The following is a 20864-nucleotide window of genomic DNA, read 5'->3' on the forward strand; positions in this document are numbered from 1 at the left end:
GAATAGCACCAGCATTAGATTTCAGTTACTGATGCCAATTAATGTATTGTCACAGACCTATAGCAAACAGAAACATCAACAGCATCAACAAGTGTGAGCTCAATTCTGTTTCTAAGATCAGTACAAAGGAATGGTAAAACAATAAAGGAACAGATGGTCATACATACAGTGAATATTTAGCTTATAATCCAATCTTTCAGGAGTCTTCAGTGCTGGATGTTCCACCACACAGTAAACATACTTTCCATTCATCTCTCTAGTTGGAGATAGACGAAGTGGGCTTGAGATGGTTACAGTCCCATCAGGAGCAGGAGGTGTGGCACTCTGAGTAAAACTGAAATTAAAAGGACTTTCCCAGTTGATGGAAGCAGCTGCTTTTGCATATTTTGCTAGACAGGTGGCTATGATACTTTCTCCACTGTCAGCCACAGGGATGTCTGGATCTGGTTCTATTACAACAATGGGAGCAACTAAGGAGGAAACAAAAAAATACAGTGTCACTCAGTACTTAATGATATTACTTGTGTAAATAAATACGGCTGCTAATCTCTACTAGCAAGAACACACCGACAGCAATCAAATTGTCAATTATAGTAGAGTCACATATTCACATTGGAGATCCACTTGCTCATTTCTCAATACTGATACTGAAACCCGGAAATTCAATGACTATAATATATTTAAAAAACTTGCCTGTGCATTATAACCAACAGTGGGTATATGAAAGGTGGAGAGATATGATGGAGATGCATTATCAACCATATCTGATGGACATGGTTATAACATTATATTGTTATAAAGACAGAAAGTATCAGGTCATAGAAACAAAACTGATTTCATCCTTCCAGAGTGTCCATCATACTATCCTCCTGGAGGTTGATAGGGATTGAGATGGAGATAGAAAGTCAGGCAGAGATGAAAAGGGATTGAGAGAGCATCAGAGAGATACAAAATGAGTCAAAGCGAAAAGCAATGTGAATGTGAAGAGAAAACGACTGGCACTACATCTGGGGAGACCACAGAAAGAGAAAAGATATTACTGTGTATAAAATGGTGTATCATAATGGCAATATAACTCTTGATGGAAGAAGTGTTTGCTTAAATCTGTACGTTTCACACGATGCCTTGATGTTCAGGACTCATTCAGACCAGACTGATCCTGTCCTCACCAAGTGTCCCTCCAGGGAGAGAGTGCGCATTCCATTCCAACAATCTATCTCTGGGATTGCCATGTGTAGTGTAGATGGGATGCATGGAATTCTCAGCTTGGAATGGATACTCTTAAGTATGGTAATGAGTTTCCACATGTGTCAAGCACCCAATAAAATCACTAAATGTGCACATACATATACTTTCCAGCAGGGACTATTGGAAAACTGAGATAATTGACATGAAAAGTGCTATACAAAATGTAAGAATTATTATTATCAAACATATTCCTATCCCACGGATTATTTGATCACCTCAGTCAAGGTCAATTCCTATCAGCTCTCATCCCACCTTCAAACAGACATTTAACTAGCTCCTTTTTGATGAATTTGATTAGCTCGTCAATGTAACTGTATATCAAAACATGAACAAAGAAGTTCTGCAATTGTATTTGTCCAGTAAAATATTGTAACTGATGGTAAGTTTCTGACAGTAGTTGTAAATGAGTCTACACTTTCCATACCTCTTATACTTAAACTTTAAAGTTTCCTGAACAGTACCATGTGTGAATAAGGTGAAAATGCAGATGTAAATTCCTTGCTCATATAGCGTGATATTTTTCAATTCCATTGTTCTATCATTTTCTTCTTATCCAATGCAACTCATTCTACCACAAAAATTATCATTAAATTGCCGCTCACTTCCATTTGAGAAAAAAATGCTGAAACTTTGGTAAGTTGTTGACCTCTCTTTCATTGCCAGGTGATTTGTGAAACAATCTGTTCTGTGTTGATGACACAAATCAGCCACCGTATCATCACCCAGGGCATGGATAATATTCCCACCACCTGTTTTTATTGAATCTAACAACAACAACTTGAACGTAGCATCCCAGAGCATTTCACAATGGCGGAGTGTGACAATGAGCCAGGGGGAAGAGAGAGGGGGGAAGTGAACATGATCAAAAATGAAGGTCTTTAGGCGGGAATTGAAGGTGGGGTGGGAGGGAGCAAGGCAGAGGGATTGAGGGAGAGTGTTTCAGGGTGTAGTGGCTTAAATGTTAGGCAAGTTTCCTTACTCCACACATTTCTGTTAACCTTGCAGTAAGCAGCAACCGGTTGTTAGTTGATTAGCGGATCATTTTTCCAGGGGTAATAATTCCTTCAAAAAAAATAAATTGGTTGCCGGAGAAACTCATATTTTCTTTTCGAAGAATATTAATAGGATTTTTTAGTGCTAAATAAGAACATTCAGATGAGTCCCTGGTTTAAAGTTACATTGGAAGTACAGGCTGCTGACAATGTAGGAACCTTCCAGCATTGCATTATAGTGTTACCTAGACTATGAGTTCATATCCTGATGTTGGGCTTGAAACCAAAACTTTGTGATCTAGAGGTTAGCATTTTAACAAATGAGCAAAGATGATCATTTTTTTTTGAGGGATTATTACCCCTGGAAAGCGATCTGCCAATCGACTAACAACTGGGTTCCTTCTTACAGTTAAGTAAACAGGTGAGGCGAACGCTACGGGACTTGAAGAGGTGGTGAGGTACGGACAGAGGTGGGCAATGTGGCTGAAGTGGAAAAAAAGTGGTCCTGGTCAGGAACAGATGTGTGGTAGAAAGCAAAGCTAGGGATCAAACCTGATGCCTAAGTTGCACACTTGCTCAGAAAGACTGAGGGAGAGTCCGGGCAGGTTAAGGAGTTCAGACCCACAGAAGAGAAGACATTGATGGGAACATAAGGAGTATGGCTTCCATCTTGCTGACATTCAGCTGCAAGATATTTGCACTCATTCAGGCCTTGATGTCCGTCAAACAAGCTGACAGGACCTCAATGGACTGGGAGTTGCAGCTGGAGGAGGAGAAGTAGATTTGGGCGTTATCTGCAGACATGTGGAAGTTGACCCCATGACTGCAGATGACATCGCGGAGAGGGAGCATGTAGATGAGGAAAAGAAGGGGGTCAAGGATGGAGCCACAGGGTACCCTGTAGGCGACCAGGTGGGGGCGAGAGGAAAAAGCACTGACCGGGATAAAGTGCTGGCGGTTGGTTAAGTGGTTACCAGGCAAGTGCGGATCCACTAAGGTGGATGAGGGTGGAGGATGGTGCAGTCGAGTGTGTCTAACATAGCAGAGAGATCCAGGAGGATGAGGAGGCAGAGGGAGCTCTGATCATAATAATAATAATAATAATCCTTGCATTTGATATAGCGCTTTTCACGTCGGGAGGACGTCCCAAAGCGCTTCACAGAACACACTGTAAAGTGAATTGACTGTATATTTGTGGGCGAACGCGGCAGCCAATTGCGCACAGCAATGTCCCACAAACAGTCGTGGATTGAAAATGACCAATTTATTATTGTTTTTGGTTTTGGAGGGATTATTATTAGGCGTGTGGAGTAAGGAAACTTGCCCAAGGTTTCGCCCTCTGCCTGGAATTGAACTCCGGTCTCTCACTTGCAAAGCGACTGCTCTAACCACTGAGCTACAGGACTCCAGAGAGAGAGAGAGAGAGATGTCATCTGTTGCTTTGACCAGCGAGTGCCATCTCTGAGCTGTGGGCAAAAGCAAAAGCCCGACTGGAGGGATTCCGGGAGGGAACGGAGGGAGAGGTCTGAGCCAAGTTTTTGGTTTGCAACAACGCGTAACAGATCGTATTCGGCATTGACCAACAACGGTGAGAGGTGCTGTTTTGAAAGGATGTTCGTACACTGCGGTATTCCTGGAAGTCCCAATCTTTCTCGTAACGCTTATCCCTTCACCCTCCTGTTTCCTGTGACTGGAGTATTTTTTTTTATCGACGAAGGATTGCCACCGTGTGCGTGTGTGCGTGGATTGAGCTGTGCAGCTCCGTACAGGTTCAAGGTAAACAACTAAATCTACATAAAATCCAACACCAAAGCTGCAACGACATCAACACAGTGAACGATCGTTGCATTGATTGTGCAAATAATCAAATACAATCAATGAGCCGAATTATTACTGTCAGTCGCTGTGCTGTGTTGGTCGCTGTGGAAAAGCGTCTCTTTCTACAGCGAATGAGAAGATTGTCAGTGACTCTCCCGACATGAAGGACACTTGTATTTATTATTATGTTATTATATTAGTATTATTGTCATTGTGCGGTATCTGTGCTGATGTGTGAGGTTTGGGGGATGTTGGAGTGAATACAGTGCAGCAGCGGAGCGAGTGAGAGCTGTGTATATAATGCGCTGCTCTCTGTCCCCAACACCGCCACCGCCACAGCCACTAACCAGAGCGCAGTGTCCTCTTACCTGAAGCGGCTCCGAGCGTCAGACTGACCAACACCGTGAGGGTCTCTGCCCACAAACTTCAGCACATCTTAGACTCCGCCACTGCCCTCCAACTCTAACAGCGCAATAGCGGCCGCGACCATTCGCTTTGCTGTCCGTTACTCTTCCACAGGATTCATTTGGGAAAGCATCACCAAGGGGTGGAGTCTACCTATGAATGTATAAGGTGACCGAATAGATTGGTCGTGATAACGACACTGTTTATCTAAAGAAAAATCATCATTTTTCTTTAAGACTTTTTAGACATTGTAATGGTATCAAAACGTTTTGGTCCTATTTCAAATCTGTGATCTGTTTTAACTATTATCCACTAAGTGGGAGCAACACCCTCTTCCTTCTGCGGTAGGAACAATAATAATAATAATAATAATAATCCTTGCATTTGATATAGCGCTTTTCACGTCGGGAGGACGTCCCAAAGCGCTTCACAGAACACACTGTGAAGTGAATTGACTGTATATTTGTGGGCGAACGCGGCAGCCAATTACGCACAGCAATGTCCCACAAACAGTCGTGGATTGAAAATGACCAATTTATTATTGTTTTTGGTTTTGGAGGGATTATTATTATCCACTGTGTGGAGTAAGGAAACTTGCCCAAGGTTTTGCCCTGCCTGGAAAAAGGAATTGCTAGACCAAAAAAGACCAAAGTCCATCTAGTCCGCCTTCTGTCATGCTGGAAGTCGCATGCTACAATAATGGAGATGTTGATAGCAATGAATTCTTTCTGGATCAGTTTACTTAAATAAAAGGCAAAATATTGCAAATGCTGGAATTCTGAAATAATATCAGAAGTCGCTGGGAACAGTCAGCAGGTCAGGCAGCATCTATGGAGAGAGGAACGCGAGTTAACGTTTCAGGTTGATGAGCTTTTATCTTTAATCTTTAATTTTCCTTTTGGCCCATCTGATCTCATCGTTCAATCATTCTGGTTGCCCGGCTCTGTATCCTCTCAATTGCTGCAATATCCTTTTTCTATTGCGGTGACCAGAACTGTGCCTCCTCTTTAGATACCACAGCTCGCCATCCTGTTTTATTTTGAGCACTGCTGTCCAGAAACTATATTGCATCTTTCAGCCCTGTCCATGCACTTTCCCATTCACCACTTTCGCTTAAGGATATGTAAATAATAATTCCTGCTCATAACCTGTGCCAATAGAAAAGTCCAGGAACATTTGCAAAAAATGTGGATCACTTTACAAATTCTGCAGGAAATTGTGACACAATTTCCTGAATTTTGCAGGGAGTTGAGGAGGGTTCATTGATGCTATTGGGAGGCACATTTTGCAGCTAACTTAGATTTTTTTCACTTTATTGATAATAACTAAACATGGAGAAATAACACATTAAAGATTGTAAGACAAAATATTGCTTTCTTTAACAAAAACAGAGCATAACACCTTTCAAAAGATGCAAAAGTGCAGGTTCAACACAGTTTGCAGAGAAATTAAAATTTTCAAAATCACATTTTCACAGAAACAAACAAAAAATTCTCAGCCAAATGTTTAGTGCTGGTTAAATTTTAACATGAGATGAATCATTATATTTTCTTTTGTTAGGCTTTGTCTATTATCTTTCAGGAGGTCTGAATGAACAGAAAATGTCCTTCCAACCATCAGCTGTGTTCACTGGTAGCCAAAGGTACCTTTTTGCAACTGAGCTCCCCATCATTCTGCTATTTTGTAGCTGGCTGGGATATTTACTCCAACTGCTTTATAAGCACGCCATATGAAGTTTGAAATAGTTGAAAGGGCAGGAATCACATTACTATATAAGTCTTTTTCTGTATCCATTGTTGCTAGATAGTGAGGATCAAAAATACAAACTGCTTTATAGGTAGTAATTGACGGATGCTTTTTCAAAATCAGTCCCAACTTTTCACTGCTGTCTTGCATGATTCTCTGGAAAAGGTCGACACATGCCTCTCTCTCACTCTCAGAACAGGTTGCCAACTTTTCCACTGTCTTTGTTCTGTACTCCTGTTCTCCAGCAGTGGTACAGAAAGCAATAAACAAATGTAAATTTTGCACCCATAAGCACAGATTGTGGCCGTGAGGCACAGCTGTTGCCTGACGTTCTTCAATGAGTTTTATGAGCTTAGGTAAGTGCTCTGTGACAAAAGTTGTGTTTGCAACCCTTATTGTTCAAGAGAGTTTACAGTTTTTTTCAGTTTTAAAACCTCTGATACAATTCCTTGAAGAAACTCAAGTCTCTGACTTGGGATGCCCTACCAATAATTTGTATTCTTTTGTATACATGCCTGAGGCCAACTGTTTCGACAACTTGTTTTATTGGCTATTCACGATTTTCAGCTTTTCTCCCACCTAATTATTGTTAGACAAATTCTTCATTCTCCTGGTTTGATGGACACTTGCCCAGCACTCCCTTCTTCAATCTGCTTCAATCGAATTGTCTCCAAACCTATTTTTTAAATTTAGTGATCTAATCTTTTTAAAACAGAAAATTTCCCAAAAGAGAACATTAATAGCTGCACTAGGTTGGAGGGATGGCAGAGGGTAAGTTGCTCAAAGAAGGTATGTATGGTTATGAGCAAGATTTATTATTTATATATCCTTATGTGAATGTGGTGAGTCAAACCTTTGCAGGTTTAGCTTGGGATAGGACTCCAAGCTTAATATTGCTGGTTCCTTTAGGAAAAAGGAAAACGATTTTACTCATACTGGTAAAGCTAAGGAATATATTACTCTATTAGGAATACATGATACATCACTGAACTGTAGAAATGAGATGAAAGAACAGTTGTTGATAAATTTGTGAGATATTCAGAAATAATGAGGTTATAATAATTCAGACCAGCCATCACAGATTAGTCTGGATGAAGATAGCCTTTTGGCTATCTGATCTCATCCCTCCAGAAGCCTCCCTCCTTCGCAGCATTAAGCTGCTTTATACATCCTGCTGCTTTTTATCACAACTGGTGACTCCGTTTTTGATTCTCTTTTTGTCAACAGAAGGTTGAATCCTGTCAGAGCTAGCTGCTCTTTTGAGTAAGTTATAGGCTTGATGGGGTTCAAAAAGCTCAGAAGGAAAAGAAAACTCAGACACTACTTGAGTGAATGGCGTTTTTCAAATGTAAGTTGTTGTTCAGAGAGAGAAAACAAGGATGTTTTTATTTTGAAAAGTAGGAGGCTTTCAATATGGAATAGGTCACCTTCTAACCTGGTACAAAAATAATATAAACTTAATGTCATTTTAATGTCATTTTATGCCAAATGCAAGTAACAGTATGGATCTTGGCGGGACTTTTGATATGGCAACGTCGACAAGCACTTCATGCAATGATGCAGTGTGAATTCTTGGGGCATTTGGTTTTCACAAAACCCATGACAGCATCAAACACTTGCACAGTCGAGCATAAGATCAGAAGAGTTGTAGATGGAGGCCCATTATAACATAACCTAATAATAATCCTTGCATTTGATATAGCGCTTTTCACGTCTTCTAGACATCTCAAAGCGCTTCACAGAATATATTGTAAAATGAATTGACTATAAATTTGTGGGCGAAACGCGGCAGCCAATTGCGCACAGGAGTGTCCCACAAACAGTCGTGGATTGAAGTGATCAATTTATTATTTTTTCTTCTTGAGGGATTATTATTAGGCGTGTGGAGTAAGGAAATTTGCCCAAGGTTTCCCTCTGCTGGGAATCAAACCCAGGTCTCTCGCTTGAGAGGCGAGTGCTCTAACCACTGAGCAACAGGACTCCACAAATATTCTAAGGAATTCTAAAATAGTTCATTTAAAAGCAAAGCGAAAGACGTAAGAAGTTTTGGTAATTTCACGTTCCACGATGTGACCCTCTAGTGGCAGAGATACCCAACAACACTAGTCGGATTATGCTGCGCTGCTACACAGTAATAGTGATGGGCAGAATTTAGAGAGAAGAATGTTACAATTTGTAAAGACTTTCAAATGTTCTTAGATTAAGTTGTGTGAAGAATATGAACAAGTAGACTGTTGGATTAAACACTGATTTCATTTTATTTGAATCAGGAGAATTTTAATTGAAAATTAGAAACCTGATGTAAATAAAGAGTCAGGAAAGGGAATGATAATTTGGATTCACCCAGAAGAAGTTCTCAATAAATACTGATGGCAATAAGCAAACAATGCAAAAGAACACTCAAATTAAATTTTAACCATTACACAGCCAGCAGAGATAGGAGCCAAGCACAACATGTTTGCCCTCTGGCTCAGTTAGCAGCAACACACTTTAATAGTCAGAGGCAAGTGTAATGTAACAGGATACGCACGTTGTCGGCTGTTTTTTATTGGGTTGGAGAAAAACAACAAGAACAAAATGGCATTGGTACAGCACCTTTCATGTTGGGAGGATATCCCAAGGCACTGGACAGACAGAGCTTCGGACCCAAGCTGGGGGTCGGGGTTGGGGAGTGTGGAGGGCAGTGGGGGAAGGCAGGGTGATCGAAAGCACGGTGGAAGGGGAGGGTCTTGAGATGGGTCTTGAAGAAGGCAAGGGGAGGGGTGAGGCAGCGGGACTAATTTTATCTTCTGTCCCTTTCATATTCTTATTTTTTTTCCTGCTTTGTAATGTATTCATATAAAATATTATTATTTCCAAAACATATCACATTTATTGGTTTCTTGCCAGATGAGTTATGACATTTCTGTTGATTAGACTTTCACCTTGATTAATTCTAGAGTTTCTTAACAGAAAACTTCTAACCTTGGTAAGAGATGCGATGTGCGAAATTGATGCATTCATAATTACATATCAGACTGCTTGTTGATGTAATCTTCTTACAAAGATGAAGAAAGCCAAGAGCAACTGTTACAGTAACAAGCAGCGCAATTATGATGTAAGACATAATGTGTAGCAGTTGTTGGGGATCATCTGCAATGAAAATGTTTCAAAAGTTTTGTCAACTTATAGACTTTGCTGGTAAATTTTATAACCCTACATATAATAACTGTTTGGCAACCATGTTGGTAGTGATATAAATAGTATTGTAACTTTCCTCTGTGACATCGTTGAGTTCTCTTTCTGGATCAGATAGGTTATTTGTCTGCTCCTTAGTGAAAGCTGAAAAACAGGACTTATTTAGCACTATTGCAGCCTGTGCAGCATTAGTTGTCAGGTCCTCTCATGATCCCACCTTCAGTGGCCATATTCCATCGCTTGTTTTTGTTTTCTCTTAGTGTAACTGAAAAACTTTTATTATTATTATCCTTCACATCTCTTGCCATGTTCAATTCAAAGTTTTTTGATGCCATTCTGATCCCTTTTTTTTGCTACAGTCCTGGAATGCCTTTTGGTAATGAATCTGACGTAAATTTGTGCTATTTTCCTTCACTGGCCTTAAATGCCTTGTTTCCTCTCGATGAGTTGCTTTGTAGCCACGTCCAACCATGCAGGATTGCCTTTAAGAGTGCTACCTTTGCTTCCCACGGGAACACATTGTTCATTACCTTCATAATCAATTCCTTAAAGGAACTCCGTAGTTCATCCACTCCCTTTGCCATATTTGGAGTCCTGTAGCTCAATGGTTAGAGCACTCGCTTTGCAAGCGAGAGACCTGAGTTCAATTCCCTGCAGGGCGAAACCTTGGGCAAGTTTCCTTACTCCACACACCTAATAATAATCTCTCCAAAACCAAAAACAATAAATAATTGGTCATTTTCAATCTACGACTGTTTGTGGGACATTGCTGTGCGCAATTGGCTGCCGCGTTCGCCCACAAATATACAGTCAATTCATTTTACAGTGTGGTTCTGTGAAGCGCTTTGGGACTTCCTCCCGACGTAAAAAGCGCTATATCAAATACAAGGATTATTATTATTAAGGATTATTATTATTATTATTTAAGCCTACCAGGCCCATTCCGACAAGATTTCTCAGGCGCGCACAAAGTCATTCCTCTTGAAATTTGCCAGTATTGTTTGGGTTTTTATAACCTCGCCTTATCGAGCCAAGCAATCCGGCAGTGTACTGTTGCCTGCTGCCTGTCGTCCGGCGTAAGCTGCTCATTTTGATTTTTTGTGAAGTGGAGTGACTGTGTATTGGTAGACAAATGCTGCAGTCCAATTGTGCACACTAATGTCCCACAAACAGCCACAAAACAAACATCCAATTTTATTTAGTCAGGAACCTGGGAGAAACGCCCTTCCCTTTTTCGAGATTGGACCTCAATTGAACGTCTCATCCAAAGAACAATGCCTCTGACAATCCAACACGCTTGCAGCACTGCACTGCAGTATTATCTTAGACTATGTGAGTTCAAGTCCTGGCAATAGAGCAAAGGTTAAACCTTCTAACAAAGACATTGAATGGCAGAGGATTCACACAGATCACAAACATCAGCACATAGTCTTTTATATTTAGACAGTGTTCAAAATGGATGAAGAAACAATAATATTGATTTTGATTGGTTCTTGTCAGCTGGTACATGGTTGAAGACTCACTAAATACAATGCTTGCTGGTGGATATCATACATTCCAGCACATCACCATTGAAATGAAACACAAACTAAAGGAGTCAATTGCGCAGGATTTCTTCAGAAGAGTTTTGTCCGTGATGTTGACTAATGGGAACACTGCTCTAATTTGGATCTATTCTCAGAGGGAGTGGGGCTTCTTCAAGTTGGTGCGACATAAAGGATAACTTTCATATGGCATGCTTGGCTGGGTCAAAGGTCTCACCAACTGTGTTACAAGTGTGCAAAAGCATGGCCAACAAGTGAGGTACAAAAGGATCCCAATCCTTACGCCAAAGCTCACCTGCATATCTGAACTGTTTGAACTTACTCTGTTAAATTCTATTCAGCAGTTAACTACTCTAACATTGTTACTGCAGTTGGAGGAGTCTGTGTTGAGAAGCATTCTTCTGATTCTCTTACAACAGTGTGCGGTAAACCCACAGCTTGGGACTATTTTAAAGTCAGCAGGTTGGTGCTGATGTCATTAATGCGTGTTACGTGCACGCTGAAGCAAGAGACGTCAATAATGCTTCTTGCACATACAGCATACAACAAACAGGAAATTAGATGAGTCATTTTTTAGTCAGCTAGTTAATGCTTCCAGTGGATCCATGCTAGGTAGTGTTCAATCAATGGCTGCTATAACAGGGGACCCCTGTACTTCTGGATAATGGAAGGACTCATCCCAATTGGAATTTTGGAATTGGAAGGGATCTAATGAGAAATCCAGCAAAATTGATCCCTAAATGTCAGCTCAGGGAAGCTGTTTGCACAAAACAAACTAGTCATTCCTGATTGCAAACACTAGCGAGTTCTACAAGCCATAATGCTAATGGGGTATTTTCAGATCTTCACCGATAGCTTCACCTTTAATATGCTCACAAACAATTGAATTATTAGTTAGTTGCTAGCATTTTGTGTAAAATCTACTCCCAAGTACAGCTGCAGCACATGGGTGGTTTTGTGTAACTCAGTGATGCCTGGCATGTATTCTACTTACAGGTCATTAGATTTTTAAACTACTTTCTTGGAATTCAATTTTAAAAACATGTTCAGGTGGGATACATAAAATAAATCTCCCAAATGTTCAGAGAGCAAATGAACAGTGGATAATCACTGGTAGAAATGTAACCTGTTCGCTTACAGTGGGACAGCTACCCCTACCCTCCCTGCCCTCCACCGCTCCTGATCCCAACCCCCAGCTCGGGTCCAAATTCCTGACTGTCCAGCGCCTTGGGACATCCTCCCGACTTCAAATGTAATTTGTTGTTGACAGCTGGGAGTTTGACACCTATCCACTGGATCAAAAGAGGTTTCAGCCTCTTTTTGTCTTCAATGCCACCTACTGGAGACAGGTTGAGAGGACAAATCAATGGTCAGGAGAACATTTAAATCAGGTCCAGTACAAAATGGATTACATACAACAGAGGCCTCATGTTCAGTGCTCATAATAGTGGGCATCAGCTGCAAGTTGGAAAGCTCCCATTGCAGAAAAAGGGAGGTGATCTATTCCACACACCATTTGTGCTCTGGTACTTGATCCCCTGCAATAACGCTGCCTAACTGTTGCTAATTAGTGTCGATGCTCTGGTTGGTTTTATGCCTTGGATGTAATAGTCACTGGGCTTGGCTGGGGATTACAGAAGCTCAGAGCATTTCATATTCAGACAATTGGTCATTAGTTTCATGGATATTCATGGGACTTTGCTACATGCAAAATGACTACTGTGTGTTTGCCTACAAACATAATCATTACACCACAGTAATTATTGAAAAAGTGTTTTGAAAGATGTTATAATTTTATTAAGCTGCAGGGGAAGTGAAAGTTCTGTGGACACTGACACAATCTAGAAACTTTTTTGACAAGGCTGGACTGACCTGCTTTGCCTGGCGTCTCAGACTGTCGATCACTGCCGCTGGCTCCATTATTTTCCATTCGAAGGCAATGATCTTCAGCACATCTTCCCCACAGTTCAGGACTCAGATCAGCCCCCTGTCCTTGAAGAGGTGAGCCATAATCAGGCCGCCTTTATGGGAAAATGAAGTAGTTAGGTAGGAATTTTTAATCTGCCTATCAAACCAGGAAGATATGGACTCAGCCATTGGGTCATGTTTCATGTAGTTATTATTATAAAACACATTACCTGGAAATGGGACAAACGCATGTCTCATACAAACAAAAAATGGCAGCCCTTTATCTGTTTGTTTGTTTCCCATCATGGCTTCCTGATCAGGCTGTCAGACATTGCAACCCCCGCCTCCTGAATCAAGAACAAATTGAAGTATTATTGAAATTGTGTTGGAATAACTCATTCGGTATTTCGGGTCTACTCCATCACAAGGAGGACACAGGCACAATAGCGCGGTGACCTGTAAAACCAGCACAGAGAGTGGAGGGGACAGGCATAGAAAACACACAACAGCAAAAAAATGTTTTAGCATTTGTCAAACATTACATTCTAAATTCAAAGAAAAAATAAAGGTAAGGAAGGGTCATCAAGATCAGTGAGATTGAGGAATGTGGATACTGAAAGTGCGAATGTCACAGCAGTGATATTTTACCAAACACATCTCCCCTATCTCATATTAACAATATGCCTCACTCCCAATTTCTCAGGCATAGCATTTCCAGTTACCCCCCCGCCCCACCACACACACACACACACAACAACACTGGGGCCAAAGCAGCTTCGACCGAAGGGGCCAGTACGTGGTAGAGACTGGACAGTCGGATGTCGAAGCGGACCCCACCCCTGCAGTACAGCTTGTCTGCGATGTCGTTACTGAACATAACAGTAAACAGGCGTGCAATGTAATGATCCTTGGCCCAGAGCAGAAACAGCTTCCTCCTCCTCCTCCAGGTCACTTAGCAAAAGTCTGTCTCTGCCGTCAGTTCATTACAAAATTCAGATGCTTTGAGACCCTCGCTGACACCAGTGCTAAAATTACTGCAGATTTGCCTACACTATCTCACCAGAGGCACATCAGCTATAGATTAACTCTGCTTAACTTCCCCGGAACTTCTTAAAAAGTTTGAACAGAGGACTTTGTAGTCCCAAGTCTAGTGTTCAGTTAACTGAGCTACTCAAGATGTTCTTTTTTCATCCCCATAGGATTGAAACGCAGGAGAGAAGCTGGAATGTAGCAGAACATAGAAAGGAAAGGAAAGTTACCGAGCTCTCACATATCTCACAGCAGACAAATCAAGGCGCAGCAACGGAAGTGACCTGGGACTTGGTTCGCTGAATTAAAAAAACACATGCTCAATACCACCAACATTCAGAATTAATAATAGTAATCCTTGCATTTGATATAGTGCCTTATCGTGTCGTTGAGATGTTTCACAGAATAGGAAGCTACGATATATGTTAGATCTTTAAATGTGTTGGCATCAAATGTGTCAAAAAGCAAGCTGAGAAAACTGAACTAAAGTGCCTGAAAGTTTCCTTCTTCATTTGGTCCATTCTGAAGAGTCAAGGAACTGGTACGGGAAGATATAGTGCAGAAACTGACTATCGTGGGTCAAACGAATCCTACAGAAACACATATAAAATTGCTTCAACTTTACTGAACAAGTTGTGGCTGTATGATCTTACCAGTAACTCCCTCCTTTGCAATTATTCTCTCCTTTTTATTCAACTGTGTTTACTTAGGTCATGTTAGAGAAGAAAACTTAACTTACAGTACTTCAAGGGCTTTGCCAAATCTATCATGACACCAGATGCTGGAAAATATGAAACAGACCATGAATGCCTATTCTCTCCCATTTTCTCCTCCCTGCTTGTGAGAGGAACTTGGCCTCTCCACTCAGCCCAGCTCAGGATCAAACTCCACCAGTGATATCTACAATCTGATATCTACAATCAATCATCCTCTACACCCTGGCACCTCCCTAACTTTCTGGCCTGCTTTCTCCCCATGCCACCACCCGTTGCCTCCACTCGGCTGGCTCTGGCCTGCTGCTTGACTCTTGTCCCTTCCGCTCCATTACTGGTGGCCACACTTTCAGCCATTATGCTCTGAAGCTTTGGAACTCTCTCCCCCAATCCCTCCACTTTGCCCCCTGTTTCCCCTCTTTTAGATCACGAGTGAAGCCCCTACTCTATGACTTTGCTTACGGTCACTTCCTGCCTCCCCCGGCTCAGTGTCAGTTTTTGGCACTGTTAAGCGTTCCAAGACACTGCCATACGTGAAGGGTCCTGTATAAATGCAAGTTGTTGTTAATGATGAGATATCTTCCCAAAGTGGAAGATGCTTTGAGACATCCTCCCGGAGTGGAAGAGGCTATACCAAATGTAAGGAGAGGGTTATTATACTCTCTGTCCAATGGATCACACAGCAATGAAACTGACCTCAATGTTTAAAGCTAAAACCCAAACAATTTATTTTATGTTGCAGAATAACTATTTAAATATTTTATTTTTTTGTCTGTGTTTACTGTTACGTTTTGGGGGTTGGTTTCCATGACATTTCTTGTTACTTTTATTTTCTTCAGTTGAACTTCAACAAGACCGAGGCTCCCGTCAGCGCCTCCTCACCTCAGGCGCTAACAGTATCACCATCCATGGTTGCTTTGATTCGGTCTTGGTTTGGAATAATCATGTGTGTCTATATGGATCCCATGGCACCATTTTTTTCATAAAAGCTTCTTCCAGGATCCCAATCAATAATAATAATAATTCTTGCATTTGACATAGCGCCTTATCACGTCTTCGAGACATCTCCAAGCACTTCACAAAATATACTGTAAAGTGAATTGACTGTATATTTTGTGGACAAAACACAACAGCTGGATTGAGTGACAAATTATTATTCTTAATTTTTTTTAAAAAAAGGATTATTACCCAAGGAAATGCGATGCGCCAATCGCCGAACAAACTGGGTTCCTACTTCCTGCTAGGTTAACAGAAGCATTTGGAGTAAGAAAATTTGCCCAACTTACACGCTGCCTGGTAATCAAACCCACATCCTCTCGCTTGTGAGGTGAGTGCTTTAACCACGAAGCTACAGGACTCCAATAGACCCACACATAAAATAGTTTTTTCATTGCTGTTGGTGGACATTGCTATGTGCAAATTGTCTGTCACATTTGCGTATAAATATTCAGCTTCTGTGAAGCAACTTGAGAAGTTTTGATGCTGTGTTATATCAATTGTAAGGATTAGTCGATTCCAGAAGCTTGCGAATATGAACACTGAAACACATTTTTCATCAGATTTCCCCCCACCTCTGCTGTCAACAAATAGATGAAAAAGCTATTCCCAGTTCAACAACAACAACAAAATTGCATTTGTACAGCGCTTTCACATCGGGAGGACGTCCCAAGGCACTGGTGTGCAATGTACACCAGTGCTTCCTCATTAGTATCTGAACTTTGTGATCAATTTACCAATAATTGTCCAACATTAAAATCTTTTAATGGGTTAATAAATTAACAGATGTGCTAATACTAAACAAAATGCATGTTAAGGAGGAACATTAGAGCATCATATTTTCACGTTTTTATTAAAGAACAATAAATTCTCATAAATGTCAAAATATTAATGATTTTATATAAGCGTGAACAAAAGATTGCAGAAATGTCAGTCTGTCTGACTTCTGGAATCACTGAAGACGGTTTTCCAGTTTTAGCGACAGTGGTAGACTTTACTTCTATAATAACTTAACCCATCCATTCAGCTTCAGGCAAAACATCACCCGAGTTTACCTTAAGACACAATCTGTTTACAGAAAAAGAAAGAGAATGTGTAAACGAGAGAAATAGATGCATGACACAAAAAATTCTGCGCTGAAATTGGCTGCTGCATTTGCCTACAAAATACAGTCACTACACTTTACAGTAAATCCTATAAAGCCCTTTGAGACATCAACAACAACAACAACAACAAGATTCCATTTATAAAGCGCCTTTCACGTCAGGAGGACGTCCCAAGGCGCTGCACAGTTGGGTCATGACCCGAGCAGGGGGGAAATGGTCAGGGTGAGGGGAGGGAAGGGAGGGAGCGAGGAGGGGGGAAATGGTCAGGGTGAGGGGAGGGAAGGGAGGGAGCGAGGAGCGGGGAAATGGTCAGGGTGAGGGGAGGGAAGGGAGGGAGCGAGGAGGGGGATGAGAGTCGAGAGGGGAGCTGAAGGCTCGGTCAAAGAGAAAGGTTTTGAGACCGGCCTTGAAGGAGGAAAGGGAGGAGGCGGCGAAGGCACTGGGGGATGGAGTTCCAGAGCCTGGGGGCTGAGAGGCTGAAGGCCCGACCACCGATGGTAGGGCGGTTGGGGCGGGGGACGTGGAGCAGACCGGAGCCAGAGGAACGGAGGGTACGGGTAGGTAGGTAGGGGATAGTAGGTCGGAGAGGTAGGAGGGAGCAAGGCCGTGAATGGCCTTGTAGGTGAGGATGAGGATCTTGAAATCAATCCTCTGGGGGATGGGGAGCCAGTGGAGGCGAGCGAGGGTGGGAGTGATGTGGTCCCGAAGCCTGGTGCGGGACAGTACACGAGCTGCAGAGTTCTGAATGACCTGCAGCTTGTGGAGGGAGGTGCCGGGAAGGCCGGCGAGGAGAGAGTTCCCGTAGTCCAGCCTTGAGGTGACAAAGGCGTGAACCAGAGTTTCAGCAGCGTGAGGGGTGAGGTAATGCCGTAGTCTGGCGATGTTCCGGAGGTGATGGAAGGCGGTGCCAGTTGTGGTGCGGATGTGAGGGAGAAAGGACTGCTCAGGGTCGAACAATCCTAATTATTGTGGGCATTTTGCCCACAAATACACAGTCAATTCACTTTGCAGTATATTCTGTGAAGCTTTGAGACGTCTCGAAGACGTGAAAAGTGCTATATCAAATGCAAGGATTATTATATTACTAGTCATGAAAAAGTCAACTTTTAAAGGAAAGAATAAATAATGCTGTTAGAGGAAAACAATTATCCTTATATTTGATAAGAACACCTTTCACGTGAGAAGAATGTCTCAATGAACTTCACAGGATATACTGTAAAGTATGGTGACTATACTTGTAGGCAAACACAACAGTCATTTTATACACAGCAATGTTCCACAAGCAACCACGAAGAACATTTCTTATATTTTTAATCTGGAGGATTGTTGATCTAGGACACTAGGAGAAACTACCTTTTCTTTTTCAACTGAACAATGGGATCTTTAACATCCACCCAAGCATGCATATGGGACCTTGGTTTAACATCAACCAAAGCGTGGCACCTCTGGTGATCCCAACTGATGTTTGCATTTCAACATGGTTAGCAGATGGGTTTTCCCAGTTTGCAAAGACATCTGGTTGAGTGAAACCAGCCTGGGGTAAGGAGCGTGCAACCCAAATCTGCTCAAAGTTTTCTGATTTGAGGTTAATGAAAACCAAAAATGCTACAATCAGTGTGTTTTGGATAAAAGGGAAGAGAAACTTTGGTTGGTATAAACAGGAAGAACTGACTGTGAAATGTTGTGCAGTAATATATGAAGTAATTGAAACATGGGGGTTTACATTTTGAAGGCAGGAGCCAACATGAATTATTCATCTTTGCCCTCTTTACTAAAGAACACATTTTAAAAGCACAATTTTAATTAATTTGTTTCCTGCATAAACCGCCCTCGTAGTTTAGCTTCTTCCATTTTATTCTCTATAAAGTACTTAAGCAAAAAATCTGTTACTTGTCGTGTCCCATCTGGGGCCCCAATTTGTTGGGATTTCCGATCCCTGAGTTCGAAAAATGACCCGACAATCTAAAGTGGTGTAACAAAGTTTTATTGAACAATTAATCAAATATAAGTATTTACAGAATCAAAGCATACTACCTGTTCCAATGACTCTGGGCAACAACCGTCCGACCTCTATCCTTGTCTTTCCTCTGGCTGCTGCCGACCACTCCTCCTCTTTCACTTTCTTACTGGAGGTAAGTTCCCTTACCCCTGTACATATACATAGATACAGTAGAATCAATATTGATTTCACTGGGAAATGTGCTGACCCTCTACACAACTCCAACTGTTCCAAAGTTACATTTTTTTTTGATGTGTTTCTAACTCCACCTCCCCTTGTCACAGAGATCGGCCCCACCTTTCACAAGCCGCTAGCGACCTTTGAGCAGGCTCTTTTGGCATGGGAAAATATCTGATAAGGAGAAAGAGATATGGCCAACTTCTGGGCAGCCTTCCACAGCCTGCTTGTTTCTCAGCTTTGAGATAGGTAGGTATTGAGACTGTAGCCGTTTAATCAGAAGCTGACATTAACTGGTCCAGCAAAGCTACTTTTAACCATTTAATTATCAAACCTTCTGGAACATTCGGTTGCAGTTTGAAATATACCAATGAATCCCGAGGTGATAGTCAATATATTTCAAAAGGGCTATCGGGGCTATCGGTCGAGATCAGCTTACTTGCTTAGAGTCAACGTCATCTCATCCAAAACAGCTCTTTGAAATTGTTGACATTGTTGCTTTCCCAAACTAGACTATGCGAGTTCAAGATCTCACAAGCTTCTGACTCGGAGGTGAGAGTGCTACCAACTGTAGGTTATGGGAAAATATGGATATGGACCATGGCATAGGTATATACGACTAACTTATCGTATTTATGCAGCACCATATGGAACAAGAAGAAAGAATGATTTGAGATTCTTGATTATATTCAAGGATGATATTGCTGATTTGTGAATGTGTTATAAATTGTCACAGCAATCAGATATCACAATGGATATTACATTGACATTGTGTATCAGGCTGGCTCAGTTTGTACCACTTGCACCTCTGGGTCTTAAGGTTGTGAGTTGAATCCCCATGTTCGGTCGTGGAAGGCATAAAGTCTGACATTCAGTGTAGTGCTGAGACGTTAAACTGAGGTCCGTCTGCCTATTCAGGTGGATGTTAAAGATGCTCTGGCACTATTCGATCAGAGAAGGAAGTTTCTCTTGGTGTGCTAGCCAACATAACCCCAAATAAAATTGGAAACACACTCCATGGCTGTTAGTACGACATCGCTGTGCACAGGCTGCTCTGTTTGCATACAAAATACACACAATCACATAACTTTAATGTGAAACACTTTGAGACTTGTGATCAAGTGCTATATCAAATGCAAGGATTATTGTTGTTTATTATTATTATTAATCCCAATGCTTAATGTAAATAAGATTGTATCGAGTGAAGCATTAAACAGGAAAGCTGCCAAACATTTACTATTGGAGTATGCACAAGTGACCAGGGCCTTTTCTAACATATATTGCCTTCTCAACTACAAACAATTTGGGCAGGCCGCACAGCCAAAGGAAATTGCATTCTTTTTTCCTGCGTTAAAAATTCCACGGTAAACACCTTAATTGGCTCTCATTAACGGATGAGATAAAGACAAGATTTAGTTTATTCTGTAAATTCCATTCATTTATTCTGTGTTCAGATCAACACTGGTTAATAGCTGATAATTGTTTGTAGAAGCCATTTTTAAGAAAATTGACTTTGGGTCGAGATTACCTTAGCTGCTTTACAATTAAAGTCAGCTCATCTCATCAAAACTGTTCATTGAAATTGTTGACATTGTTGACTTCTCTAACTAACTTAAAGACCTTTCTCTTTGACCTTATCTGCGGTCATCTCCCCTCTTTCCTCAATTCCTGCCAACCAACTTCGCGCACACCTCACCTCTCACTCCCTCGTCGAATCCCTCCAGTCCGGTTTCTGCCCTGCCCACAGTACAGAGACTGCGCTTGTGAAAGTCACAAATGACGTCCTCTCTATCTGTGACCAGGGCTCCCTCTGCCTCCTTGTCCTCCTGGACCTCTCCGCCACGTTCGACACAGTCGATTACGCCATCCTTCTCCACCACCTTTCCTCCGTCATCTACTTCAGTGGGCCTGCACTCACCTGGTTCGAATCGTACCTCACAAAATGCCAGCAGTAAATCTGCACAAACGGCTTCTCCTCCCGCTCTCACCCGGTCATCTGCGGGGTA

The 20864-nt window shown here is 41.7% G+C and overlaps 1 long non-coding RNA gene across 2 annotated transcripts; it reads right to left on the reverse strand.

Annotated features, from left to right (window-relative positions):
- Positions 1-12868: 12868 nt before the first annotated feature.
- LOC103190023 lies at positions 12869-18887 on the reverse strand. 2 transcript variants are annotated; one of them, XR_489115.2, is made up of 3 exons: positions 18717-18887; positions 13069-13185; positions 12869-12951 (listed from the first exon to the last, which is right to left on the reverse strand). It is a non-coding gene; the product is annotated as an uncharacterized LOC103190023 (long non-coding RNA). The 2 variants fall into 2 exon arrangements; XR_489116.2 differs by lacking the exon at positions 18717-18887 and adding an exon at positions 14098-14252.
- Between the last annotated feature and the right edge of the window lie 1977 nt (positions 18888-20864).

This window comes from Callorhinchus milii, unplaced genomic scaffold (genome assembly GCF_018977255.1).
Source record: "Callorhinchus milii isolate IMCB2004 unplaced genomic scaffold, IMCB_Cmil_1.0 Scaffold4, whole genome shotgun sequence".
NCBI lineage: Eukaryota > Metazoa > Chordata > Chondrichthyes > Chimaeriformes > Callorhinchidae > Callorhinchus > Callorhinchus milii.